Source organism: Bradysia coprophila, unplaced genomic scaffold (genome assembly GCF_014529535.1).
Source record: "Bradysia coprophila strain Holo2 unplaced genomic scaffold, BU_Bcop_v1 contig_94, whole genome shotgun sequence".
Classification (NCBI taxonomy): Eukaryota; Metazoa; Arthropoda; class Insecta; order Diptera; family Sciaridae; genus Bradysia; species Bradysia coprophila.
The window spans coordinates 4,324,452-4,351,979 of NW_023504022.1; the positions used below are offsets into that span (position 1 = coordinate 4,324,452).

At 34.3% G+C, this 27,528-nt stretch overlaps 1 long non-coding RNA gene across 1 annotated transcript; it reads left to right on the top strand.

Moving 5' to 3' along the window:
- Window positions 1–646: 646 nt before the first annotated feature.
- LOC119085034 lies at window positions 647–25,986 on the top strand. The gene is made up of 3 exons (XR_005089207.1): window positions 647–657; window positions 5,927–5,931; window positions 25,871–25,986. It is a non-coding gene; the product is annotated as an uncharacterized LOC119085034 (long non-coding RNA).
- Window positions 25,987–27,528: the final 1,542 nt, after the last annotated feature.

The window sequence follows — 27,528 nt, forward strand, 5'->3', positions numbered from 1 at the left end:
AAATGCTCGTAAAAGATCAGGAAAAGTTCAAAAACCTTTAAAAACTATGAACAAGCAAAGAAAAAAATGGGATTTTTTTTGGAATTTTAGTGAACTTTTGAAAATTGGTTCCCAAATATTATGCTCTGAAGGATATAATTCTCGTCGATGTACTCGCACCAGCCAGGGCGTATACTCTACTTGTAGGTCTCTCCAAAGCCGACATTAGTACAACACCACAATAATTTAAGAGCAATCTACACTCCGACCCCCTATGAAATACATTTTTGATGATAACTTTTTATTCGAATTATTTTTGAAAAAAGTGGCCTCATCGTTTGGTGCCAGAGAACATATAAGGTGTCGATAGCCACTCAAAACTCAAAACTCCTAAAATTTGTGTTTTTATGATATTTTTTGGACTTTTGAGTTTTCTCGACGTAGACTGCATCAATCTTGACAATAAACCGCGAGCCTTTGTCCATATTATTTTTATTTCAATGAACGCATCAAAAACACACTGAAAATGTATATTGATATTGGAAAAGTGGAATTTGAAATTTTTAATTTCAGTTTAAAAAGCCGCTCCAATTTACAAAAAATATCTCGCTTGAAAAAAAAACAATTTCGTGACTTAACAAATTGGGTTGTTTTATTTGTTGACAGTTTGTTTTAGTTGTGATCACCGAGATAACCAAAAAAAAACAAAATATTCCTATCAGCTGACAGATACCTAATATCCCATTTCGATTCTTTAGAGTTTCCGTACGTGAGTTCATCATGGCAGTGATTTTAAAATAATTATTTTTGAGTTATAGCCGAAAAAGGGTTTTCGGTACCCTCTGACATGCTTTCACCTTTGAACACTTTAACCGAAAATTTAAAAAAATGTTCGACAAAAAATGAAAGATACGATTCTCTAGAATTGAAGACGAATCTATTACTCATTAAAATCGGAGACCACTTGTTCCCCTATCACCATCACCTCCAGTTTTGGCGATATGCCGCTTAAGCTCAATTTACTGAATATATTATATTCAATATGTTCTGAAATATTTTTTGTTTTTTTTTTGGAATTTTAGGGAATTTAGGGAATTTTTGGGAATTTTTGGGAATTTAGGGAATTTTTGGGAATTTTTGGGAATTTTGGGAGTTTAGAGAATTAATTCCCAAATATTAGGCTCTGGTGCAACGTGTAAAAAAAAAGGAGAAGACCAACTGCCGACCGGTGGGACGCGAGTGTCGACTGAATGAAGTGACAACAAACTATTTATTTAATCTGTAAAAAAAAACTTTTCAAAGACTAGATGACCGAAAATTTACACTTTTTCTTCGTAAGAACGTGCGTCTTTTTTCAGTCATGGTAGTGAACAATTAACTATAACAAGGTTGCCAGTTTCACATACAATTATAGGTCGCCGTAAGAGTTGTGACTTATTCCCTTGACTGAAAGTCAGGGTCTTACGCCAGAAAATACCGAAAAATGTCTGTAACCATACATGTACACTTTGATTGAAAATGTATGAAATGTTATGAAAAACGTTAATGTCTGTAACCGTTTTTTTCTTGTGGGCAGGATAACTCGAGTAATTCTTAACCAATTTCAACAATTTTTTTTTTAATCGATGTGGAATTAAATTCTCGAGGCTAAGTTCGAAGATGAGCCATGTGGGATTAAGAATCTGGAAGTTATTCCAGAAAAACCTGATTTTACACTGTTGATAACTTCTCTATTAAATACGATACGATTACTTTGATGAAATTTGATTTTTTTTGGATGTGTGTGTAAATCATGTGAATTTGTTTTCGCCAACGATTGATATTAGAATTTATGGTAGACTATCAACTTGATAGTTGACTATCAACTTGTGAAATGTTATGAAAAACGTTAAATGTCTGTAACCGTTTTTTCTTGTGGGCAGGATAACTCGAGTAATTCTTAACCAATTTCAACAAATTTTTTTTTTATCGATGTGGAATAAAATTGTCGAGGCTAAGTTCGAAGATGAGCCATGTGGGATTAAGAATCTGGAAGTTATTCCAGGAAAACCTGATTTTACACTGTTGATAATTTCTCTATTAAATACGATACGATTGCTTTGGTGAAATTTGATTTTTTTAGGGTGTGTGTAAATCATTTGAATTTGTTTTCGCCAACGAATTATATTAGAATTGATGGTATACAATCAACTTGATAATTGACTATCAAATTTGACAGTTGACTATCAACTTGCTTGATAGTTGACTATCAAATTCGACAGTTGACTATCAAATTTGATAGTTGGCTATTTGAATATCAATTATGAATTTATGTATAAAAAGAACGCATTAGCTATGTCTTTTGTCACTCCAGAATCATCTTATAAAGAGTACACATCGATCTAATGATCTATGATCTAATACCATAAAATGTGTGTCGCCTAACAATGTACAATTATCAAAAATTAAAAAGTATCACATTTTTGTTTTATGTGTGTTTTACCTATTGAAAACGAAAATGTGATACTTTTTAATTTTTGATAATTGTATGAAATGTGAAGAAAAACGTAATTGTTTGTAACCTATTTTTTTTTGTCACCACGATAACTTGAGTAATTCATAACCGATTTTGATGATTTTTTTTTAATCGACGAGGAATGGGATTCCTGAGGCTAAGTTCGACGATAAGCTATGTGTGATCAACGCTTCGGAAGTTATGCCAAAAAATAGAAATGTAATAAATGAACAATATAGTTGATTTTCGATAATTGGTATTTGATAATTGCTATTTTATATTTTATTAATTAACAAGCAGCATATACCTAAAATTACATATACACTACAATGAGTATATAGTATTACAAAAGTCAAGCAATTCTAACATTAGACAACTTCGACGAGTTACGGTATCGTAATGCAATATTAGACAGCTCGGACGAGCGATAAGTTTGATATTAGATCAAACCTAATATTGGACAACTCTGACGAGTGTGAAGTTTGCGGCCCGAGCGAAGCGAGGGTCGTAATTCACACGAGTTGCAGTATCGTATTGCAATATTAGACAGCTCGGACGAACGTTAAGTTTGCGGCCAAAGCAAACCAAACATTAGACAACTACGACGACTGAAGTTTGCGGAGCGAAGCCTGGGTTGTAATTCACACGAGTTGCGGTATCGTATTGCAATATTAGACAGCTCGGACGAGCGAGAAGTTTGCGATTAGACTAAAACTTATTATTAGACAACTCTGACGAGTGTGAAGTTTGCGGCCCGAGCGAAGCGAGTGTCGTAATTCACAAGAGTTGCAGTGTCGTATTGCAATATTAGACAGCTCGGACGAGCGATAAGTTTGCGGCCAAAGCAAACCAAACATTAGACAACTACGACGACTAAAGTTTGTGGAGCGAAGCGAGGGTTGTAATTCACACGAGCTGCGGTTATTCCCTTGACTGAAAGTCAGGGTCTTACACCAGAAAATACCGAAATATGTGGGTAACAAAAAAGTTTACTGTGCTTGAAAATGTATGAAATGGCATGAAAAACGTTTAATCTGGGTAACAAAAAATCGTTCAAGGCACGATTTTTTTTAAATATGTGGAAGTAAAATACCAACGCTAAGTTCGAAGATGGGCTATGTGGGACGAAGGATCTGGAAGCTATGCCATAAAAACAGGATTTTACACTGTTGATTATAGCCTCAATCGAAAAAGATTACTTTGATGAAATTTGAATTTGTTGCGTAGTGTGTGTAAATCGTATAAGTATGTTTTCGATGATGTGCATGAAACAAATAGGAAGAAAAATTTCGTCAGTACATGCCCAGCCTCTAACCGGTAAACATCTCTTGTTAGTGAACTGCTAACAACTTGATAGTTGACTAACAAATTTGATAGTTGACTAACAAATCTGATAGTTGACTAACAAATCTGATAGTTGACTAACAAATCTGATAGTTGACTAACAAAAATCCGTCTACTAAATACCAAAGAAAGATGTTTTTACTGTCTTACGGCAGAAAAATGCCTGCTTTCAAATGAAATGTGGTACATGTCGCGAGAAGGCGTTTTGTTCGTTCCTAGGGAATTCATCCTTCTACGAAATGTAATGAGAAGGCGTTTTGTTCGTTCCCAGGGAATTCATCCTTCTACGAAATGGGTTTTTTTTAAATTTTTTACCAAAGTGAAAAGGCCTCTCATCGTTCCATATTCGTTAAACTTCGCATCTACTCTGATTCAATTCGACAAAATGGCAATCAAACAGAATAATACATAGCTCATACGAGTTTGATTGGTTGATTGAAAATCTTGCTGCAAATTTATAAGAAACATAAGAACTCAAAGATCATTCGGTCTTACGTTCAAAGATTTTTTGAAGAATTTTGTTGTAATGTATAGAGTAATCGATATATTAATGTTCTAAATTTGACAATTTTTTTAGGAATACAGCATATGTAAAAATAAATTAGGATCAAATGTAGGCATTTGTATCAGTGATGCTTCGGAAGTTCAACAATGAAAATGATCAAAAAGATATTGAAAAAAATTATCAGTCAAGGGACCTGACCCGCCCAAAAGGTGGGACCTAGTAAGAAGGTTATTTACATGTTTCGACACGAGTGATCCGTTCACCATTGTCCTTTAGGGATGACCTTTAATTCTACTGATGAGAATTGTTAAAAATATGGCTTCGTAACAGAGCCCACTGGCTACCAAAAGGCCCTTTAGAAAAATCGAGCAAAGTCCCATAACATTCGAAGGACGCCTTTTTTCATATAAAAACGCAAAAGGCTCTTCGGAGATCGCCTCTTCCGGAAGCTAAAACAAAGGAAAAGACTACCAGTTTTGGGTGAAAATATCTGTGAATAATCGTGAAAACGCATTTTAATAATTGACGACTTCTACGGCTCATAAGAACAACAATTCTTCTGTTCCTCAAAGCTTCCCTTCCTCAAAAATGAAACTTCAAGCCGTAATTTCAATACACAGAGCATGATCGAAAAGTGGCTGTATCTGATGGCAACCCGAAATTTACATACAAACTAATTAACAACTGTAATCAATAGTACAAGCACTTTATGACTGAAATAGCATTAGTGATGCCACTTGAATCAGTCGCACACACAAATGCAACCGTACGTATAAGTAACAATTTACTCATGCAACGAGCACACTGGAAGATGTTCCTTCCGAAGTAGAAAATTGAAAATTTCTAGCCCAAGTTGGATGCTCACCCAGGATGTGCCATCATTAACAAATATGTAAGTACAAACGAAAACAACGTTTGCCTACCGGTGAAGTAGATATATGTGTGTGCAGTGTATGCATATTATTGACATACATTTTCTAGTGCACCTCATGGAACAAAGTGCGTATTATGTACAATATGCGTTGATGCATTTCTTTTCCCTCATCGTATGCCTACTTTCATTACGTATCGTTGTCGCAATGGGATGGGAAGCAGGCATTCTTATTTTTTTCCCTTCCTTTATGATGCGAATAAGCGTTGTATGAATGCAGTGGAGTACAATCTAATTCTCTTTCGAATCATATAACGAACAACATCGATTAATTGCTGTACAAGGTATTATGGAGCTTTATACACGACACATTTAGAAGAAGTAAAAAAAAAATTAACGTTGCAAGCAAATGAGTGGTAAGTAAACTATGTGTAACACAGCAAAAATGTAATCGAACCACACCTCTCATATAAAAAGGTAGCAACGTTAACTGCGTATACACCTTATCTTACACACCACTCTATGCAAAACCTCATCTTTTTTAACGATACCATAACCGGGTGGATGTGTCGTACTGGCTTAACATATTTATTTTTTTATGACGTTTAATTCACGTTTGATTTAACACAAAGAACAATGTTGGGCATACATAGAAGTACATGGCGGAAAAAAATGGTTCTTATGAAAATGCTTATACAATGAACTCACTTAGAAAGTTTAATTTCTGCTCGAGTTCATGTCCATGTTTGGTTAAACAATCTTCAGTTATATGTCAAGCGTGTCAAGATTATTTTTTTTTGCTCCAGCCAGCGCACAAATAAAGGACTAAAAATATTGAATTTTTAAGTGCACATTACGGTTGATATGGTTGTTATTACAATATTTTTTAGCTTAAATTTCACACTTTCCGGTGATTGTTTAATCAGTAATTTATTGAAAATTAAAAGATATTGCTAAGTACGATATTTATTACACGCACAATGTTTCGTCGAAAAAAAAATGCTTTGTATAGTTAGTTGTAACGGAATAAATTCACACCATAATAAACACCCAATGCAACGAACGTCGAGATACGTTTTTTTCTGCTATTCAGGGCCGAAATATAAGCTCTCATCATACTTTCACCTACGGTTTACGATATCTTCGTTTTCAATTTTAGTTTTAGTCCTGATTGATTGATTTTTCTTCAATATTATCATGTCCGGAGCGATAGCGGAGGACTTGACGCAGTCTAACTTCCAAAAAAAGAACGAAGAAATTTTTTTGAGACGCGGCAACTATATATAGGCGAGAATTTAAGTTTCTTTCCTTTGGCCCGTATCACCACAAATCCTATTCTATCTTATTCGCGCTTCAAATACGAGCAAAACGAGCTATCACTCGACTATGTATCTTTAAAATTGCCGGAGATACATCGTTTTGAAGTTGGTCATTTTGATAGAAAATGCACCAAATTAACGTTTTCCAAACAATCAAAATCTTTCAACTTACTCTGTATGTTTCTATCTATCTGTCTATCTATCTATCGACGGTCGATCTCGGAAACTAGTCAGCCAATCTCCATGAAATTTTGCAGGAACCTCAGGGTGGGCATAAAAATGAAAATGTGATACGCCATTACCCCAGGAAAAACCAGAATTTTATTTTATTGGCCTCGAAGTGGTTTCTGAGTGTGGTTTTCGAGGGTCGGGAACGCGTGTTCGGCTGTAGCTTAGCTGTATTGAAACCTACAGAGGCGTGCGACCCATCAAATGAAAGGTATTCGTAACGCGATTCGAACAAAAAAAAATCGGGGCAGATTCGTTTGAGCTAGAGTGATTAGAGTGACCAAATTTTGAGCTACTCGAGCGTAGGATGAAAGGACTAATATTTTTTTGGGTTATGAGAGATATAGAATTACTTTCTTCGACAAAGTCTCAGAGTTTTACGAGTAGAACAGTGGGGTATATTTGAAAAATGTCGAAAGTTGGAAATGGGTGAGTCAATTATGTTTTTAGAGGTATTTCTTGAATGGTGGCAGATAGAGAGTTTTACGAGTAGAAAAGAAGGGCATTTGTGAAAAATGTCGAAAGTTGGAAATGTGTGAGTCAATTGGTGTTTTAGAGATATTTCTTGAATGGTGGCAGATAGAGAATTACTTTCTTCGTCAAATTTTCGATTTTCGTCAAATTTTCGATTTTCGTCAAATTTTCGATTTTCGTCAAATTTTCGAATTTCGTCAAATTTTCAAATTTCGCCAAACTTCCGAATTTCTGTTATAAACTGTTATAAAAAGCAGTGTTCTAAAACTTCTAAAACGACTGATATCCCAACAAAAATCTCTTCGAGAAAAGTGTGACGCAGTCTTTGAAATACAATTTCTAAAATGAATGATATCGCTAGAGTTGACGCTTTCAGCTTCGTTACGCAAAAATTAAATTTTACACCCAATTTTAGTTCAAACAAGCTGGCTTAGTTTTTCTCATCATCTGCCAAATAATTTTTACCAAAAAAAATTTGACTGAAAACAACCAAAATTTTACCAAAAAAATCTGCGTCGCAAAGTGGCAAATGTTCAGGAACAGACCAGCAAGAAAATTTATCTGCCACATGCGACGCAGATTTTTTTGGTAAAATTTTGGTTGTTTCCAGTCAAATTTTTTTTGGTAAAAATTATTTGGCAGATGATGAGAAAAACTAAGCCAGCTTGTTTGAACTAAAATTGGGTGTAAAATTTAATTTTTGCGTAACGAAGCTGAAAGCGTCAACTCTAGCGATATCATTCATTTTAGAAATTGTACTTCAAAGACTGCGTCACACTTTTCTCGAAGAGATTTTTGTTGGGATAAGCCTTTGATCTTGACTTCAAAATTGAGATAAAATCCAAAATTATCTTCTTCTTCGTCCCAAAACATTTAACAAATGTAGGCATCCCACATCCCCTTGACTGCAGATCAACTGTCGAAATAGTAATACTGAGGGAATTCTGACGGAATCTTCTACTTTTATCTCGGCTTTAAGCTCCTTTTGTTTTAATTACACATTTAATGGACTTGCTAAGCTTGAGCCAACGCACTTCAAGCAAAAGTGTTTTTAATGGCAACTGTCATAGATATTATTTTGTATGAAAGAAGTTTCCAAATGTACAGTGCCAAAGTTTGTTCGATGCAATGCCCAGTTTCAGTACTCTATTTAGAGTATTACTCATGCTTGAAGTGCGTTGCTTGAGCTCATTTAACTGATATGATATTATCCCTTATTGTCCCTTAAGAGGCACCGGCACTTTGCTGAAAAGCATACATTTGGGCGATTTTTAAATACTGGATTTTAGTTTAATTTTGATGATCTTTTCCACCAGAATCCTTTTTCAAAAATGTACGATAGCAGTTCCGACCACGAGCTTTCAACAGAAATTAGTTTTGGTTGTATCAGTTTGACCAGCTCTGAGAACAATGAGCAGTTCATTAAAATTTTGATTTATAGCTAACACATTCGTGGTCGGAATTGAGTTCGTACATTTTTCAAAAAGGATTCTGATTAAAATATATAATTAAAAATGAAATATGAAGCACACAAATGTAGGCTACAATTTTAGCTAAGTATCGGTGCCTCTTAAGTGTTTGATGTAGGGATCAAGGTAATCTACATTTGCAGCCTACATCTAGGCAGAAAAATATTCATTTTTTTGATGATTTCTATGAACCAAATTTTTTTTGAAAAAGTAAAATCATTAAAGCACTGGTTTGTGAGTCATAACCCACTTGGAGATTGCTGTGCACATTACACAAATTTAATTTACACAATCTGCAAAGGTTTCTCCAAGTGTGATAAGTTATCACTCACTATCCACAAACCAATTTTTCCTTTAAAAGTAACACATTTTTGCGTGCTTTAATGGTTTTACTTTTTCAACAAAAAAAAATTGATTCAGAGAAATCATCAAAAAAAGAATATTTTTCTGTCTATATGTAGGCTACAAATTTATAAAGAGTCCATAGCTCTTAAGAGAAATCTTTACTTGTCAAATTTGTAGCCTACATTTGGGCTCGAAAATATTACATTTTTAATGATAATCTTGCAATCGCATCCTTTTTGGAAAAAGTACTAACATCGTTAGGTGTTAGGTTTAAATGAAATATAGAAATGTTTTTGGTGAAGTATCCTAAGTCAGAGATACAACACCAAACGATGTTTTTACTGTTTCCAAAAAGGATGCGAGGGCAAAATTACCGTCAAAAATGTAACACGTCCTTTTCAAAGGCTTTTTTGTCCACTAAAAAGCACGGAAAGGATGGGATACTTTTTCAAATTGTAAGAAAACTCCTGTGGATTACGGCCCTTGCTTTGCTCTGAGCACTTGTTAATGCTTAATGAAGTTGTCGAGAAAAGAGAAAGAGCCGGCTTATATATGCACTTAAGTGCTACCAGATGTAGAACTTAGATTTGAACTGTTTGAGGCAAGGACACTGTTTCGGCTTCGGAATGTGAAAGAGACCTCAGAACAGTAATTAACTGCTTATCGTCAGTCCTTACTATCATTATCTCTTTACGAGACAGCATCAACTAGGAAAATGCTCTCATAACAAAGTTAAATTTGTCCTCTGGAAACCGGAAAATTTACACAGCAACGAAAATCACCGTGATTACGTTGTATCATATGTTTATTAGTGAGCGGGTTGACTTTGTAATTGTTTTTAATGTGTAGGCATCCTGTACGTTGTATTTACATTGTCTGCGATGAGAATGTAAATGAAACTTACATGTTAGACTTTTCGATGATTTACATGCTATGCGCGATCATTTACATGCGCTGGTCGGTCATTTTTCGATGATTTTGTTTATGTTTTCACTTCACACAAACCACGATATAAATTGGAATCTACACAGGCAGAACTATTTTTTGGTACACCTGCCATCGATAACATTAAGAAAACACTAAAATCACACTGAATTTATAGTTTAAAACAACAAAATCAAAAATTTTGCACTGAAACTGAGAATGACAACAACAAAGAAGTCAATTAAATACAGCCGAAATGGCGTGCACAACCGATGCCTACTAAATCAAAATGAAATTTTAGTTCAAAATGGATAGAAGTGGAAAGGTTCCGAAATGCTGCTTTATGCAAAATTGTTTCGTATTTTTCATCTTAGACAATGTAAATACAACGCACAGGATGCCTACACATTAAAGAACAGTACAGAAGAGCCTATGTGAATGAGTAATACATGTGTGCGAAATTAGGCGGTTCGCCTTCGGCTCACACGCCGCAAACATCGCACACATGTATTACTCATTTACATAGGCTCTACTGTAATCTACTATTATCTTCCTTGGTGAAATAATAGCAGTCAAAAAGGTGCTATTATTTCGCCGTCGGTAGATAAAATAGCGTATTCACCTCGGTCCAAAAGTTTATTTAGACACTTGGAGTTATACCATTCGCCTTCGGCTCATGCAATAACTCCCCAAGTGTCTAAATAAACATGTGGACAGAGGTGAATAATCTACTAAATTAACGTGTGTACCACTGTACCACTAGGTACGTTGAATTTACATCACTGATTCATTGCTATGCAAATAATCAAGTGGTTGAGTGTTTTTTTTTCGGTTTTTCGGGTTGTTTTCTGTTTTATTTTTAATTTTATTTTGGTTCTGTTTAACTTGATTTCGATTGACTCCGTTCTGCTGCTTGTTCTGCTGCGTCTAAGGGATGTTTTTCGAAACAACCTTCCGATAATTTTTCCGTATTTCCATCGTAAGGTGGCACGAACAAACTTTGAGACACTAATTCAAGCGTAAAGTTTGCGGCTGTATCGTGTATAACGGACCAGTCCCCGGGTAAAAAAAAAGTGGTTGTGAGACGTCTCTTCGAGACAGCTATTTTGTATGGAGGCGAGACGTCTCTTTTTTGACCTTTGAGACTGGATTAGTTCTCATAATTCATCCAAAATTCATCCGAATTCATCTGAAACTGTTGAGAAGTCTTGTTTTAAATGTCTTTCGGAGATGTTTGAGACTGGATGAGTAGTCTCTTTTCAAACTTTTACGAGACTTTATGAGAATGTCAGAGTGGTCTCATTTTGTATATTCTTCGAGAATGTTTGAGACTGAACGAGAATACTTTTTGTTGGACTTCAAGAGACTGGTGAGAAGTCTCATTTCGACCTGATTATACATTGTGAGACTGAAGGAGTGGTCTCATTTCGGCTTTTCGAGACGCTGTGAGACTGAAGGAGTGGTCTCATTTCGGCTTTTCGAGACGCTGTGAGACTGAAGGAGTGGTCTCATTTTGACTTTTTGAGACGATGTGAGACTGAAGGAGTGGTCTCATTAAGGATTTGTTAGACGTTATGAGAATGGATGAGTGGTCTCATTATGGATTTGTTAGACGTTATGAGAATGGATGAGTGGTCTCATTTTGATAAGAAGAAATAGGATAAAAAAGACTGTTTGAGTTTTTCCGATACCCTGTGAGACTTCTCATTTTTGAGTTTTTCCGAGACCCTTTGAGACTTCTCATTTTTGAGTTTTTCCGAGACCCTATGAGACTTCTCATTTTTGAGTTTTTCCGAGACCCTTTGAGACTTCTAATCTTTGAGTTTTTCCGAGACCCTTTGAGACTTTTTATTCTTGAGTTTTTCCGAGACCCTTTGAGACTTCTCATTTTTGAGTTTTTCCGAGACCCTTTGAGACTCCTCATTTTTGAGTTTTTCCGATACCGTTTGAGACTACTCATATTTCATTGCTTTGGCCATGCTGTTAGACTATTTTCTTCTTTCGATATTATTTATCGGACGATTTGTTTATGTGAATATCTGTACTTCTATGTTGAGTTCATAGATGGCCACTGCCCTTTACTTTTCTTATAATTCGCTAGATCAAATTGACTGAAATTATGTAGAATCGTTAGTAATATTTTTTTTTACCTTTTTGTAATGTTTTTTCCGGTCACCCATCCAAGTACTAACCGCGACGAATGATGCTTAACTTTCAATCTGGACGGCCATCGACGTTACTCATGTTGCTAAATCAGATATATGTATTTGTGGATCTAATTTTGAACCGTTGTTACAATTTCCGAGACCAGATGAGTAGTCTCATTTCTAAAGTTTTTTCTACTTTTGAGACCCGTTGAATGGTCTCATTTGAAGAAAATATTTCCTTTGATTTGTGAGACCCGTTGAGTGGTCTCATTTGAAGAAAATATTTTCTTCGCTTTGTGAGACCCGTTGAGTGGTCTCATTTGAAGAAAATATTTTATTCCATTTTTGAGAACGGAAAAGTGGTCTCATTTCGAAAAAAAAAATTTTCTTCCAATTTTGAGAACGGAAAAGTGGTCTCATTTCGAGAAAATATTTTCTTCCAATTTTGAGAACGGAAAAGTGGTCTCATTTCGAGAAAATATTTTATTCCATTTTTGAGAACGGAAAAGTGGTCTCATTTCGAGAAAATATTTTCTTCCAATTTTGAGAACGGAAAAGTGTTCTCATTTCGAGAAAATATTTTATTCCATTTTTGAGAACGGAAAAGTGGTCTCATTTCGAGAAAATATTTTCTTCCAATTTTGAGAACGGAAAAGTGTTCTCATTTCGAGAAAATATTTTATTCCATTTTTGAGAACGGAAAAGTGGTCTCATTTCGAGAAAATATTTTCTTCCAATTTTGAGAACGGAAAAGTGGTCTCATTTCGAGAAAATATTTTATTCCATTTTTGAGAACAGAAAAGTGGTCTCATTTCGAAAAAAAAAAATTCTTCCAATTTTGAGAACGGAAAAGTGTTCTCATTTCGAGAAAATATTTTATTCCATTTTTGAGAACGGAAAAGTGGTCTCATTTCGAGAAAATATTTTCTTCCAATTTTGAGAACGGAAAAGTGGTCTCATTTCGAGAAAATATTTTATTCCATTTTTGAGAACGGAAAAGTGGTCTCATTTCGAGAAAATATTTTCTTCCAATTTTGAGAACGGAAAAGTGGTCTCATTTCGAGAAAATATTTTATTCCATTTTTGAGAACGGAAAAGTGGTCTCATTTCGAGAAAATATTTTACTCCAATTTTGAGAACGGAAAAGAGTTCTCATTTCGAGAAAATATTTTATTGGGATTTTGAGAACGGAAAAGTGTTCTCATTTCGAGAAAATATTTTCTTCCAATTTTGAGAACGGAAAAGTGGTCTCATTTCGAGAAAATATTTTATTCGAATTTTGAGAACAGAAAAGTGTTCTCATTTTGAGAAAATATTTTATTCGAATTTTGAGAACAGAAAAGTGGTCTCATTTCGAGAAAATATTTTATTCGAATTTTGAGAACGGAAAAGTGTTCTCATTCGAGAAAATATTTTCTTTTAATTTTGAGAACGGAAAAGTGGTCTCATTTCGAGAAAATATTTTCTTCCAATTTTGAGAACGGAAAAGTGGTCTCATTTCGAGAAAATATTTTATTCCAATTTTGAGAACGGAAAAGTGGTCTCATTTCTAGAATAAAATATTTTCTCGAAATGAGACCACTTTTCTGTTCTCAAAATTCGAAAAAAATATTTTCTCGAAATGAGACCACTTTTCCGTTCTCAAAATTCGAATAAAATATTTTCTCGAAATGAGACCACTTTTCCGTTCTCAAAATTGGAAGAAAATATTTTCTCGAAATGAGACCACTTTTCCGTTCTCAAAATTCGAATAAAATATTTTCTCGAAATGAGACCACTTTTCCGTTCTCAAAATTCGAATAAAATATTTTCTCGAAATGAGACCACTTTTCCGTTCTCAAAATTCGAATAAAATATTTTCTCGAAATGAGACCACTTTTCCGTTCTCAAAATTCGAATAAAATATTTTCTCGAAATGAGACCACTTTTCCGTTCTCAAAATTCGAATAAAATATTTTCTCGAAATGAGAACACTTTTCCGTTCTCAAAATTCAAATAAAATATTTTCTCAAAATGAGAACACTTTTCTGTTCTCAAAATTCGAATAAAATATTTTCTCGAAATGAGACCACTTTTCTGTTCTCAAAATTGGAAGAAAATATTTTCTCGAAATGAGACCACTTTTCCGTTCTCAAAATTCGAATAAAATATTTTCTCGAAATGAGACCACTTTTCCGTTCTCAAAATTCAAATAAAATATTTTCTCAAAATGAGAACACTTTTCTGTTCTCAAAATTCGAAAAAAATATTTTCTCGAAATGAGACCACTTTTCCGTTCTCAAAATTCGAATAAAATATTTTCTCGAAATGAGACCACTTTTCCGTTCTCAAAATTGGAAGAAAATATTTTCTCGAAATGAGACCACTTTTCCGTTCTCAAAATTCGAATAAAATATTTTCTCAAAATGAGAACACTTTTCTGTTCTCAAAATTCGAATAAAATATTTTCTCGAAATGAGACCACTTTTCTGTTCTCAAAATTGGAAGAAAATATTTTCTCGAAATGAGACCACTTTTCCGTTCTCAAAATTCGAATAAAATATTTTCTCGAAATGAGACCACTTTTCCGTTCTCAAAATTCAAATAAAATATTTTCTCGAAATGAGACCACTTTTCTGTTCTCAAAATTCGAAAAAAATATTTTCTCGAAATGAGACCACTTTTCCGTTCTCAAAATTCGAATAAAATATTTTCTCGAAATGAGACCACTTTTCCGTTCTCAAAATTGGAAGAAAATATTTTCTCGAAATGAGACCACTTTTCCGTTCTCAAAATTCGAATAAAATATTTTCTCGAAATGAGACCACTTTTCCGTTCTCAAAATTGGAAGAAAATATTTTCTCGAAATGAGACCACTTTTCCGTTCTCAAAATTCGAATAAAATATTTTCTCGAAATGAGAACACTTTTCCGTTCTCAAAATTCAAATAAAATATTTTCTCAAAATGAGAACACTTTTCTGTTCTCAAAATTCGAATAAAATATTTTCTCGAAATGAGACCACTTTTCTGTTCTCAAAATTGGAAGAAAATATTTTCTCGAAATGAGACCACTTTTCCGTTCTCAAAATTCGAATAAAATATTTTCTCGAAATGAGACCACTTTTCCGTTCTCAAAATTCAAATAAAATATTTTCTCGAAATGAGAACACTTTTCCGTTCTCAAAATTCAAATAAAATATTTTCTCAAAATGAGAACACTTTTCTGTTCTCAAAATTCGAATAAAATATTTTCTCGAAATGAGACCACTTTTCTGTTCTCAAAATTGGAAGAAAATATTTTCTCGAAATGAGACCACTTTTCCGTTCTCAAAATTCGAATAAAATATTTTCTCGAAATGAGACCACTTTTCCGTTCTCAAAATTCGAATAAAATATTTTCTCGAAATGAGAACACTTTTCCGTTCTCAAAATTCAAATAAAATATTTTCTCAAAATGAGAACACTTTTCTGTTCTCAAAATTCGAATAAAATATTTTCTCGAAATGAGACCACTTTTCTGTTCTCAAAATTGGAAGAAAATATTTTCTCGAAATGAGACCACTTTTCCGTTCTCAAAATTCGAATAAAATATTTTCTCGAAATGAGACCACTTTTCCGTTCTCAAAATTCAAATAAAATATTTTCTCGAAATGAGACCACTTTTCTGTTCTCAAAATTCGAAAAAAATATTTTCTCGAAATGAGACCACTTTTCCGTTCTCAAAATTCGAATAAAATATTTTCTCGAAATGAGACCACTTTTCCGTTCTCAAAATTGGAAGAAAATATTTTCTCGAAATGAGACCACTTTTCCGTTCTCAAAATTCGAATAAAATATTTTCTCGAAATGAGACCACTTTTCCGTTCTCAAAATTCGAATAAAATATTTTCTCGAAATGAGACCACTTTTCCGTTCTCAAAATTCGAATAAAATATTTTCTCGAAATGAGACCACTTTTCCGTTCTCAAAATTCGAATAAAATATTTTCTCGAAATGAGACCACTTTTCCGTTCTCAAAATTCGAATAAAATATTTTCTCGAAATGAGAACACTTTTCCGTTCTCAAAATTCAAATAAAATATTTTCTCAAAATGAGAACACTTTTCTGTTCTCAAAATTCGAATAAAATATTTTCTCGAAATGAGACCACTTTTCTGTTCTCAAAATTGGAAGAAAATATTTTCTCGAAATGAGACCACTTTTCCGTTCTCAAAATTCGAATAAAATATTTTCTCGAAATGAGACCACTTTTCCGTTCTCAAAATTCAAATAAAATATTTTCTCAAAATGAGAACACTTTTCTGTTCTCAAAATTCGAATAAAATATTTTCTCGAAATGTGACCACTTTTCTGTTCTCAAAATTCGAATAAAATATTTTCTCGAAATGAGACCACTTTTCCGTTCTCAAAATTCAAATAAAATATTTTCTCAAAATGAGAACACTTTTCTGTTCTCAAAATTCGAATAAAATATTTTCTCGAAATGAGACCACTTTTCTGTTCTCAAAATTGGAAGAAAATATTTTCTCGAAATGAGACCACTTTTCCGTTCTCAAAATTCGAATAAAATATTTTCTCGAAATGAGACCACTTTTCCGTTCTCAAAATTCGAATAAAATATTTTCTCGAAATGAGACCACTTTTCCGTTCTCAAAATTCGAATAAAATATTTTCTCGAAATGAGACCACTTTTCCGTTCTCAAAATTCAAATAAAATATTTTCTCAAAATGAGAACACTTTTCTGTTCTCAAAATTCGAATAAAATATTTTCTCGAAATGAGACCACTTTTCTGTTCTCAAAATTCGAATAAAATATTTTCTCGAAATGAGACCACTTTTCCGTTCTCAAAATTCAAATAAAATATTTTCTCAAAATGAGAACACTTTTCTGTTCTCAAAATTCGAATAAAATATTTTCTCGAAATGAGACCACTTTTCTGTTCTCAAAATTGGAAGAAAATATTTTCTCGAAATGAGACCACTTTTCCGTTCTCAAAATTCGAATAAAATATTTTCTCGAAATGAGACCACTTTTCCGTTCTCAAAATTGGAAGAAAACATTTTCTCGAAATGAGACCACTTTTCCGTTCTCAAAATTCGAATAAAATATTTTCTCGAAATGAGACTACTTTTCCGTTCTCAAAATTTGAATAATTTTTTTTTTAAATGAGACTACTCGTTCAGTCTCGGAAAGTATTAAATCCGAGACCACTCGGACAGTCTCATCGCGTCTAACAAATGAAAGTCTAAAAAGACTACTCATTCATCCTAAAACATTCTCGAGAAGTAGTCGAAACGAGACCACTCGGTCAGTCTCGGAAAGTGTAAGGAAAAATTATTCGAAAAGAGACCACTTGTCCAGTCTCGGAAAGTATTAAATCCGAGACCACTCGGACAGTCTCATCACGCCTAACAAATAAAAGTCAAAAAAGACTACTCATTCATCCTCAAACATTCTCGAAAAGTAGTCGAAACGAGACCACTCAGCTTCTCTCGTTCATTCTTGTTCATTTACATAAAATAAATTAAAATTGAGACTTCTCGTAAACTGAAAAAGTCAATGAGACCGAAATGAGACCCTTGAGACTACGTATTTTTAGGTCTCACTGAGACTGAAATTTTTACCCGGGTCGAAGCGACTGAAGATGGTTAGACCACGCTAACCTCTGACCGCCACTGGATCCGGTGGTTGAAACGGCAATTTGTCTCCACATTCGCTTCACGCGTACCATGGGAAAGGGAAGAGTGATTCTGCTCTGTTTGTTTAGCTGTGTTCGATTGAACTTTACTTGTTCTGAGCTCAGGCTCTTTTTGTGAGTAAAAATTTTTTGTTGTATGTTAGATAACGCCATCCCTGGAATTAGTGGACTAATTACTGGCTTCCCTGCGCTCCGCCCGCAAACTTTTGCGCTTAATGTAATCGGCCATTTACATGGTCTATGATGTAATCTACTATGAATATCTTAGATTGTCAAAATTAAGTAACCCTCACTCTTACAACCCACAAAAGATTTCGTGCGGAAATTAACTCGGAAACAAATGGTACAAAACTACAAACTACAAAAAATGTAAAATGGTTTGCAGATCTCGTCGCAATTATTTGGTTAATATTATATACAAGTTTCTCATTCCATCGCGCCATGTTCGAGGAAGCCTTATTATATTTCATTTATAAATAGAACTGTGGCCCTCGCATTGATCCTTTTACTCGCACGTATTATTCGTATTGCTTGCCTTACCACATCGAACATTTTAAATTTATAAAAACTTTAGAATTCCCAGTTTGTTCAACAAAAAGCCTTGACATTTAAAAAGGGATCGTGACTATTGTTAGCTTACAGTCCTTTTTGAAGAAGTTCAGCCCAGTTGGTCTACAAACACACGCGTAGTTGTTTTACTGGAAGCAAGCCAAAGAAAGGCTACATACAGTGTCCTTGCAATGTCGACATCACGACACCATCTATGATCGTTCATACATGCTTTTGTGCATCAGAGAGACTGATTGTGTTTCGAATGTTTACTATCAGGTTAGATGTAACCATAGAGGGACTTATCAGTCATTTTCCTAAGGAACATCAGGATTTATGCTAACGAGTTTGTTGCACAGGAAAAGGTCCTTCGATTAGACGTGGGTCGCGTTGAAGCGCATCTTTTACGCTAAAAAACACATGGACGCTTATTGAAGATTCAATTTAACCAAAGGAAGCTCCAACCAAAGCGGTTTTACTCCGTGCATTGAATGCGAAAACGAACAGTGAACTCGATGTTCATTAGGGTCGGTCGATTTTTGAAAAATTTCAAATCGTGCTTCTGGACCCAGCTGATCCCACTCAGCTTAACCCACAGAAGATTTTAAGACCAAAAAAACCTTTTTTTTTAAATGTCGGTTACTTAATGTCGGAACTTAATGTGAAAACAATTATGTAGACAGTGCATGGTGTTTTGATGTGGTAGTGGTAGTCATCTTTTACTTATTGTTTTAGACAAATATTTTTTTCATTAACAATGTTTCACAACAGTGAAAAACTTTTGTGTTCTAGAATCACTATTTATTTCCCTTGATAATGAGCCAATTTATCAAAAATCCGTCTAAATTTACTCCTGATTTAATAGTAACAAAGTTGAAAAAATCTGAAAAAAAACCGACTTCCATGAACTTCGTTTACTTCGGAAAACTTGGTTTTGATCGAATTTTTGTATTTTTTTGTTTTGTTGTATTTCTTTAACCTTACGTTGAATATTTAAAGGAAAAAAGAAAAAATTTACTCAATCTTTTGATTAGGAGTAACAACAAAGTACCAACACTTTCTGATACTCAAAAATTTTCTAAAAAATCGTCTTGGGCAAAGCATAGAACATTAAAAAAAAATGTTTTTTTGGTCTTAAAATCTTCTGTGGGTTAAGCTGAGTGGGATCAGCTGGGTCCAGAAGCACGATTTGAAATTTTTCAAAAATCGACCGACCCTAATGTTCATGCAATTAATTTCCGGATGAATCATTTTGTGATCCCATGTTCTATTGCCATTGTTTACAGTGAAAGACAATTTTTGCAAATTATTAAAATCAATTACAGCCCCCTCTAACAAAGAATGCTTTAATTAATTGAACATATATTATAAGCTAAATGACTCCGACCTTATTACCATACAATGAAATTACATACAATTATGTGAAATTTACGCGAAATTTACCAGCGCTTTACTATAAAATTAATTAAATTGATATGCAATTTTAGGTATGTAATGTGCCGGATAAAGGTACAGGCAGAGCGTTCGAATTGTTCCGTAATGAATTAATTTAAATCGGTTACAATAACACCGATTTCTGTTGATATCATCCCTTAACACGGTACGCCAGTGAACAACATTCAAACTAATCGAATCAAACGAAAATACGCTTGTTGAACGTCTCTCTTCTTTAACACGTCGAATCGCTATTTTTACCAATTTATGATTTCCCGACGACATATTATATTATGTGCACAGATAGAGACACACCGTAACTGAAAAATAAATTACATTTATGGAGCGCGCACTCGTCAATTATGGTTGAAATTAACTTTTTTTTTTGTCACTTACACCTCCTTCAATTTCAGTGTCACCTAATACCCAATTCTGAAATTCTTATTCCTATCGGTGGAGTGACAACAATTTCATTAATAAACAATTTATCTAAAATGTGAGCGCAATTAAATTTTTGATTTTCTAGCGTAGTACATGCCGGTAAAAAGTAAGTGTCGTGATTTTCACAGGTGCGGTACAAAATTTCAGAAGTTACGCCCACTGATAATTGGTTTCCATTGGATGAATGTGCAATGTGTACCTATAACCATATAAATATACGTGCAACATCTGGGAAATGAGGAAAAATAAAAATATAATTTCTCTGTCGATATAAAACGACCGGACCTTTAGAACCATTAAATAGAAAAAGTATAGTTGCGAGCACATGCAAATTTTAAGTGCGGGCAACACATATTAACTTAGGATAGAGAGTGGACTGGTAAAAAGCCCCATATTAACGGCAAATCATTGCATTAGAAAATAAAATTGCACAGACAGGTCATTGTCCTGAAAGGGGGCAGAAGGATGCAAATCTCAAAACTCTTGTCGTCACCAAACTCTCTGTATCAAAAAGAAAGAAAGAAAAAAAAATTGTGTGTGTACGGGTACAAAACAACAAATAATTAAAACTGCATGCGTTAAGAGGTGTAATATACAATGAGGAATGAACTGAACACTCTTAGCGCACATAATGAACGACTGAATTTTTATATTTTCTATATGTGAGTTTCAATATATGATGATGGGATGGTTTATATATATCCATATCCATACATATATTAATAATTATGGTGTTAAAAAGGGGTTTGAAAGACAAAGAAATGCGAAAATACCATACAGCGATTCTCACACATTGGGACACTACAAAAATAAAATGCAAATAAAAATAATATGAAAAAGTGCAAGGAATATTGTATAATGGTAAGTGCGAAATATGAAATTGATTGTTACACGCATTTGTATAGACGATTTTCTATTTGTTTATTGCTGTCATTTTGAATTTAATGTTTAAAATGCATTCTGGAGGGTAGGTAGTGGTTCTCTGATTTTTTGTGTCTGCTTTTAAAAATACGGATTTTTTGCGCTCGTTTCTTTTACATCCATCGCCGACACTTTTCCATAGATTTGGTGACAACAAAATTAGCTCTAGATTTCCGTTTTCAAACGTTCATAATATTACCCCGGTTGCATGGCAAAATCGCGCTACTAGCGAAATATCGAAAAAAAAATTGGTTATAGCCATTGCGTTAGCTTGTTTCAAATAGCGTTATATTCAAATATCAGTGATTTAGCAATATCGACGCTAACGGTGGCGGGACATTTCCACACCGTCAATATCGTCAATAACGATATTATCGTTTTTTGGACGATAGTATCGTCTAAAAAACGATATTATCGTTTTTTAGACGATACTATCGTCCAAAAAAACGATATTATCGTCCAAAAATTTTTCATCCAGGACGATAATATCGTCTAAATTGGAAAATTCTAAAATATTGTCTGGACGATAGTATCGTTTTCTGGACGATATTATCGTTCTAGAAAATCTAATGGATATTTTCGTTTTCTGTACGATAATATCGTCCAAAACGATAATATCGTCCTGGGCGACATTATCGTTTTCTTAAATGATAATATCGTCCAGCACGATACTATCGTTTAAAAAAACGATAATATCGCCCAGGACGATATTATCGTTTAGTTTTGGGTATTATAATTGTCCAGGACTCAATTTTACTCAGAGGTGCAGCAAGAACCGAATTCTCTTCCAAAATATCGAAAAACAATTGTCAGAGGAAATCACCTACCAAAAAATGAAAGAAGGGCAATTTACTCACACAAAGTCGGTAACTTCCTCCATTAAAAATCATATTTTTTATTGCAGCTATTTATCAAGTCAACGTCTTTCCTCAATGTGGAATATCTTAGCTCAACTCAAGACAATCTTGAGATTAAGTTGAGTTGAGATCTCAACTCAACTCAAGATTTTCTTAAGATCTTAATCTCAACTCAAGATTACCACAATCTCAAGTTGAATTGAGATTAAGATCTCAAGATTACCTCAAAATTAGCAGAACCTTCAGGGAAAGCATAATTTCGATACATTAAGTGAAAGGAAGTGTTTACAAAGTATTTATTGATAGAAAGTAAATAATCGTAAAATCGGTTGTGCTCACTACATACATTGGTCCATACACATCAGTATTTAAAAACTGCAGTGTTACATGTTACAGTCGCACGAGTCGAACTCTTTGATCCCAGGGAATTCATCCTTTTACAAAATGTAACGTAAAGACATTTCGTTCGTTCCTTCTTAGGAAATTCACACTTTTACGAAATGAAACGTAAAGGCGTTTAGTTCGTCCCTAAATAATTCATCTTTTTACGAAATGAATACCAACTTAGATTGTACGTAAAAAGCGTTTTAACACGCCGAGCGATCCGGCCCATTGCCCCGGAGCGAAGCGGAGGGCCGCAATGCGAGCCGGGCGCCGGAACGGTGTCGGAACTTAGGAGTTAATTATTTTTTTTTCGCATCGTCTCATAATTAGTCTGTGTAATTTTTCTATATAAAATTTAAATTTACAGAACCAAATGAACCAATTTTTAATATATATTTGCCGTCTATAATTTGGTTCTGTAAATTTAAATTTTATATAAAAAAACTTCACAGACTAATTATGAGACGATGCGATAAAAAAATTAACTCCTAAGTTACCGAGACTGTTCCGGCGCCCGGCTCGCATTGCGGCCCTCCGCTCCTTTCTGGGGCAATGGGCCGGATCGCTCGGCGTTTTAATGTACAATCAAATTTCGTAAAAGGATTACTTCCCTATGGTTGGTATACTCAAAATTACCATAATCACAAGTTGAGTTGAGATTGAATTCTCAACTCAACTCAATCTCAAGAAAATTCTTGAGTTGAGCTAAGATATTCCACATTTTCCCCACACATTTTTGTTCAATTTTGTGTTTCGTCTTCAAAAACCATCCAGAACGATAATATCGCCCAGGACGATATTATCGTCTAGAATTTTTATATAAAAAAAATTAAAAACGATATTATCGTCTCAAATTTAAAAAAAAATTAATTAAAAACGATATTATCGTCCCAAAAATTATCGCCCAGGACGATAATATCGTCAACAATAACGATAAAATTGTTCAGAAATAGAAAATAACGATAATATCGTCCAGCGGATATTTTCATCCAGGACGATATTATCGTCAAAAAAACGATATTATCGTTTTTTGAACGATAATATCGTTTTTTAGACGATACTATCATCTAAAAAAACGATAGTATCGTCCAAAAAAACGATATTATCGTTTAAAAACAATAGTATCGTTTTTTTAAACGATAATATCGTCCAGAAAACGATAATATCGTCCAGAAAACGATAATATCGTCCTGAAAATATTTTAGAATTTATAATTTTAGACGATATTATTGTCCTGGATGAAAATTTTTGGGACGATAATATCGTTTTTTTGGACGATAGTATCGTCTAAAAAACGATATTCTCGTTTTTTAGACGATACTATCGTCTAGAAAACGATAATATCGTTCCTGACGATATTGACCGTGTAGTTATGTCGCCTCTCCGACGCTTCTTATTGTACCTTTGGTTTACTTGTAACTTGTAATGTTTAGTCGATGCTAATTTGGTCTTTACTACTTACACAACGCTATGCTCATAGAAATTCAGTTGATATCGTACTATAGCGGTGAGGGTTCGTTATTATTTCCCCAACTGTTCGTCGCTATTTCCAATCGCAAAATAAATTGCGCCCGCCATAGTACGAATGGAAAATCAGTTTTTTCGCAACCAGTGCGCATTCGTGATCTCTGTATGTCAGGTAGCAATAGCCTCTATTGCGGGCTGGGTGGTCGGGCACGTCCAGCAAATTGCACTGAAAAAAAAACGACGACACGAGAAACCACGACTTTCTGATATCCAATAAAAGTAAATTGAACAATTAAGTTGCCTGTTTGTTCTGATTTAATCAGACTGATTATGATCGTTGCGGCACAAATAACTCTTGATCAAAGCAGAATTTTTCAGGACACGTCGTACGACTAGTCCTGAAAGACTTTTCATTCTGGTTTACTTTACTCTGCCGTTTTTGTAAAAGTTTAAATTATTATAGTGAGACCGACGCAAGAAGGTAGCAAAGTTGCCTTAAATAACTCGTCTTAGCTTTTATTCAAGTTTAGATATTTCGTAAAAGGAAATTCCCTGGAATTGTTACATTAGCCTTTTCGTTCTATTTTGTAAAAGGGAAACTAGCGTCTGCTACGATGAACATTGTGTCAATGAACAATGTTAAATATAGCTATTTTCATAATAAGGTAGTAAATGGGATTGTTTTGCGCACTAGATGTGAGATTGCCGATACGAGCGAAGCGAGTTCGGCAACACATCGTGTGCGCAAAACCCCCATTTGCTACCGTGTTAGGAACAAGGTTTTATCTCCTGTAATGTCATAATCACCATAAAAAACAAATTTCAAAAATCAAACTGAAACATAAACACGCCATGACTCCGCGAAGCGCCGTCACTCATTCATATTCCCCACAAATAAAACACACATCTAGTATACTGTCAAGAATTTGTCAATTTTCAGTGAATAAATGAGAAATTATCGAAGTTTTCCGTGAATAAATGTGAAATTATCGAAGTTAGCCGTGCGCAAATGAGAAATTATCGAAATTTTCAGTTAATAAACGTACGTTCTGTGAATGACGTGTTTAAATCTAGCCCATTTTGATTCTAAAAGTGACACTCATATTGTGAATATTATGACATTACAGGAGATAAAATAGTTTTCAGTAGTTTTATACAAATATTTCGTTTGTTTTCATTCATCATTTACGCATTAGTGCGTAAATATGTACAATCAAATCGTATGAAGGTATTGCCTTGGGGCAAAAATCGTTACGTTCGCTTGCTGTCACAGACGGCAAGCATATTAACAGTTTTACTATCAGATCTATTACTTCATTTGATCGAAGATTTTCAGATATTTCAGATAACGACAGCAATAATAATGGACAAGGTCTGACTAATGAGGGTTTATATAGCAAAAAGCATGTTCAAATCAAATGAAGTAAAAGATTTCTGAAATCAATATCTGAAAATCTTCGATCAAATGAGGTAATAGATCATATAGTAAAACTGTTATTATGTTTGCCGTCTGTGACAGGTTAAATTGCAAAATTTTATTCACGACTTCTCTTCTTTCACAGCCCATAATATCGCAACGAAATCATCACTTCTTTTATGATCTAGAGGTGAAACTTTTACTTCAAATTGTAAATCATTTTTCCTAAGTAAGAACTAGAAAGTAACTGACGTTACTACTTCATTCTTTTGTTCTAAAAAAGATTATTTAAAGAGTCATACTATGTGTCATCATGACCTTTGAGATGGCAAAACTTGCTCATCCAAACCCATATCTTCGAATCTGTCGAAATTTCTGAATAAATAAAATTTGTGAATTTATGCGCGCAAGATAACAATTCTGAGAAAAACTAAGGACTCTTGATTTGTGATTACATCACAAAAATAATTTTTCACATCAAAAGAAACGCGACTTGCATAATGTCCTCAGAAAGAACCACAAACAAACATTAAATATATTATTACTCAAAGGCCACACATTTTAACACAAAACAATAGTCCCACTTTTTCTTGGAAATGCTTGCAAATTCCGTGACTAAAGGCCTTCTTAGGCATAAATTTAAGATTTGTTCTCGAAATTTAGGCTCGGCATGAAAAGTTGGATACTCATCTGTTGTGGACGGTTTATTTTAGGCACTTTCACTTGTCGCTCACACCTCGTTCTTGCCTAAGATATACCATCCACAACAGATACGTTAATAACTATTGAAATTTCTGAAGTGTTTTATGGTCCCGTTGCTTGACTTACGCACCAAAACTTGTTTTTTTCTTTTCGAGAGAACCATTCACCAAAAATTTCGATCGATCCTAACCTCGACAAAAGATAGGGAGAGTGGGTGTCATGAACTATACACAAACAAAATGTTTTATTTAAATTGAACACTATAACTCCAACCAGGTCTCAATTGCATGGAATCGAATTTACATTTTCCACTGCAGAAACTAGAACCAACAAAATTCCAAAATTCCACTTTTATTCACGATTTAACTGGTCAATAAGAAATGTGTAAGCCAGTGCGTGTAATCGTGTGTTGCCTGACAGATTATTTCTTGTCTTTGCTCGTTGCTTGGTCGCGTGAATTCCCAGAGCCACTTCCATTCATTGCTGATTTGTTTGGTGATGAAATTGATGAATTGTTTGACGAGCCACTCGTTGAATAGCGCAAAGACCAATCGTCTGATCCACGCGTTGAATTGTTTAAGCTTTTCGAAGACCCGTTGACCGACGAATTGTTTGACGAGTCACTCGTTGAATAGCGCAAAGTCCAATCGTTTGAGCTACGCGATGAATTGTTTGAGCTTCTCGAAGAATCGTTTGTTAAATCAACAAAACCAGGCTTCGCCGAGACTTTCGTCGCGGTTGAACGAAGATTGTATTTTCTATCCATTTCTGTTTTTTTTTCACCGTTTGAATCACAAAGGCAGAACAATAACTGATCATCGGTCCGGGTGGAACGTACTAGTTTTATAATTAATTTAATGATGAATTAACATTTTCATCGGATTATTTTTACCAATGAATATTTTCGAGTAAACATGACCAAGCAGACATCATATTGAAATAATAAACAATTACTTCACAACATCAGTTATTAAAGTGCGATACAATGTAATGTGTACATTGTACGATGTATTCCTTATTAAGACTAACATCCGTGTGATCTGAAGACACATTATAGCACTAAAGCCGACCTACGACGAAGCTGGAAAAACTTAAATTTATGGTCAGCAATAAAATTGCGTTAAATTGATTAGGAGCAACGCACTTCAAGCGTGAGTGGTACTCTAAATAGAGTAGTGTAACTGGTCAAACAAATTTTTGACACTTTAAAAAAATTGTGGGAAAATTTTTAGGCCCTCTGCATGAAAAGTTGTGTGATGGATTCTTTTGAAAAACAGCCTACCGAAATCGGACGCATTTTCCAGTGGACTTTTTTTATATGTGCCTAGAAAGGTATTCGACCCTAGAAGCCAAAACCACTTTCAAAAAATTTCTTCGAAGCTTGTGTGGCTAGTGAAAGGTGATCAAAAACCGAAAACTTGCACTTTTCTTACAAACATTTCTCCAGTTACGCTAGCCGTACAGGGTCGTGTGGGGTGTCATTAGAAAGGTAATCACACGTGCTATTGAGCCGAATAGGGACTTATTGTGTTTAAAATTCATCGACACTGAAATATGTGCAGGTAAAGTTTTCAACC